The sequence below is a fragment of the Pararge aegeria genome, chromosome 3, assembly GCF_905163445.1.
Source record: "Pararge aegeria chromosome 3, ilParAegt1.1, whole genome shotgun sequence".
In the NCBI taxonomy this organism is placed as follows: domain Eukaryota; kingdom Metazoa; phylum Arthropoda; class Insecta; order Lepidoptera; family Nymphalidae; genus Pararge; species Pararge aegeria.
Genome location: NC_053182.1, coordinates 18,465,044 through 18,468,286, shown reverse-complemented (window position 1 = coordinate 18,468,286; position 3,243 = coordinate 18,465,044).

The window sequence follows — 3,243 nt, the reverse complement described above, 5'->3', positions numbered from 1 at the left end:
GCAACATGGTCCCAGTAGCATAAGAAAGAACTAAGAAAACAAAGTACAAAGTTGGATGATAAACATTACGCCAATAATGTTTGCTAGTGGGCAGGAGCTCGACTTCACTTGGTGGGGCCGAGTTCGCATCCCAGCACGCACCTCCAACTTTTCTAAGTTAGGTATGTGGAGGAGTATGGAGTCCACAAGTCCACAAAGCCTTAACCCCTTGTCATTGTGGGAGGAGGACCCGTGCCCTGTAATGGGCTGATATGATGGCGATGATTGCATTGTAATGTCCCGGAAATAAAAGATCTTACATTGGCGTTGAGGACCTATTGTTACGAATGCCGATTTCAACCGAGAACACGCCACATAAGTAAGATGCTAATTTCATACGTAATATTATATAGGTATTTTAATATACAATAAATTAACAATACACCAATATTCAGTAACTAGCTGTCCCGGCGAACTTCGTACCGCGGATCATTTTTTTTTTTTTTGATGAATTTTATATTTTAATACTTATTATCCTATTCCGGTCTAAGAGGAATCCAAAAAATCAGATATCATAAAAATTGGTCCAGCCGTTCTTGAGTTATAAATGGTGTAACTAACACAACTTACTTTTATATATATAAGATATACCTACAAGTCACCAACTGACATTAGGATACTCCAGCGGTCAGCATAACACAGTAACGGGCTTACCTGTTAATATGTGTAGTGCGGTATGGCAGTTATATTACTCCTATACCCCTAAACGGCGACATCGTACCACCGTATCGCTATACTTTTGTCGGTAGTACAAATGGATAGTTAAAAAAAAAATACAAAGAAAGTATGTATCTTAAAATAATAATAGTATAATCTAAATCAAGTACAAGCCATTTTTTTAGTCGAATACGGTAAAAATTTAATCACTTATTCGTCAAAGGCTACATGCATGCCAAATTTCGTTCAAATCCGTTGGTGGGATTGGATGGGATGGGCTATATACTTGCTGCGTCAATTCATCCCTTTCCCTACTAATATTATAAATGTCAATGTAAGTTCGTTTGTTACGATTTCACGCATAAACTACTAAACCGATCCTCATAAAACTTTGTACACATATTCTTGGAAGTGTTAGAAGGAATATAGGATACTTTTTATCCCGACATTAAGCTCAGTTCCTTTGGGAGAACTACACTAAATTGAATGCCACATCAAAAAACAAAATCAAACGCAGACGAAGTCGCGGGCAACAGCTAGTACTATATAAAAAAAACAAGTGCACACGCGTCAGAAGTTACACTTATAAGTACGTACGTACGTAGTTACACGTAACAAGATAAAAATCTTTTAAAATTTTTTTTCACTACGTTTGTAAAAAAAACTACATTAACAATAGAAAAAAAGGTATTTAATACATTGAAAGTTTTATTGTAACGCATTACCTAGTTATCTCTTTATCGGACCACCAAGTTTCAGTGAACATTAAAATTACAGATTTTTGTTCAAATGAATCAATTAAATAACCGGAATGAACCCGCCGTCTTTGACAATTGAAAGTATACACTGTCAAACCTAATAGCTAACTTCAGGGTGGCGGTTTTTGGTGACGGTGTGCGCGCACATCGTAAGAAGTAAGCTGGCGGACGATCTGTTCCCCTCTCACTTGGTCTCGCAACTACCTTCATCCTGTTAAAATCGTGTAATCATGTGCGTGCGCATTTCGTTACATCGTATAATTTCACTCCCATTATTTTTTCTAACGCCGCTTATAATTGTGGATTGCACTCCCATAGAACATAAGACAGTCGAAGTCACACACTCGGTATTTATGGTAGGTTAAAATATGTATTAGTATATTCGTTTTTTATACGTATCAATAGTATTAGTATGTAGACATTCGTATATATGTACTAAATAGTGTACCTCACTTATTAGTTTTTCTTTTTAGTTTTCCTAATCCTAAGGTTGCCTGGCAGAGATCGCTACTTAGCGATATCGGCCGCCTTTTGTATCCTTCTTCATTTCTCATGTGTTTGTTCTGTTTTTCTGAGTGGAGTACAAATAAAGAGTATAAATAAATAAATTATAACTTAAAAAAATGGGGCCTATGGGCACCGTGAAGACAAAGGGGTCACTTGTTAGAGTAAGGAAAAATAAAACCATAGACTATAAAGGCGACATCAGCGGGATGATGATTACCCGCTCGATATTCAAAGGGCGCTCTGCACCTCGTTAGACGTGATTCAGGATGTCGGCAAAGCCCTATTCAGGCCCACTTGGCGGTTGAGACGTTCGGAGCAAGAATAGATTAAATGACTTTATCTACTCCCCGAAAGGTGAAGTCCAGTAATAGGACTTCGACTTCACTTTCGGGGGGGGGGGGGGGAGGCATTTGTAGCATTTAAGGGGGTTGTAGGTACTTACCTAATTCGATATTTTGTGTTGGCGGCCGTCTTGGATTCGAAATTCCATAGTGCGGGAGTTGTGAAGGAAAAAATGTAATTCGCTATTTTGTGGCCAGTGGCGTGCACTTCATACATGCACGAAAGCACTGCATACCCTAAAATTTATATATAACTCGTGTATGAGGAGATTTTTTGCCGTTTTATGCAATTTACTGCTGTATGCATACCCTGGTAAGAAACTGTTTGTGGCGGCGGCCATCTTGGAACGATTTTTATGAAACATAGCTAAGAATACTCGCTAGTAATTCACCTTTCAAACAAAAAAAACAAGATCGAAATCGGTTCATCCGTTTGGGAAATACGATGTCACAGACAAACACTCACACAAACACGTCACATCAAACTTATAACACCGGTCGTATTTGCGTCTGTAAAGAACCTACGTTTACTATTTAACTACTTTTATAATATAGAAAGTACATTTGAAACTACATAATTGCAACTAGGAATTGCCAGACCCGTTTTATTTAGCCTCTAAGTTATGAAATTGTGGGTACTGGGTACGTCTATAGAATTTCATCAAAGTACTTTACGAGTTTATATTTAACTTTAATATTTCTTGTGTTAGGTAATTCGTTTTCGAATTTAATTGCTTTCATAACATTTTTCTCGCGTCACATTATAGTTAAATCATCACCAATTACAATTTTTCAAAAGGGCTCTTCACAGTCCACCCGCCAATTCATAGTTCGTTGACATTTCACTTTTTAAACTCGACCACAGACTATGTAGTCAAAGAGTTACCGGGGTAGGTAACTCTTCATTTAAACATCATCATCATCATAATATGAATCCATTG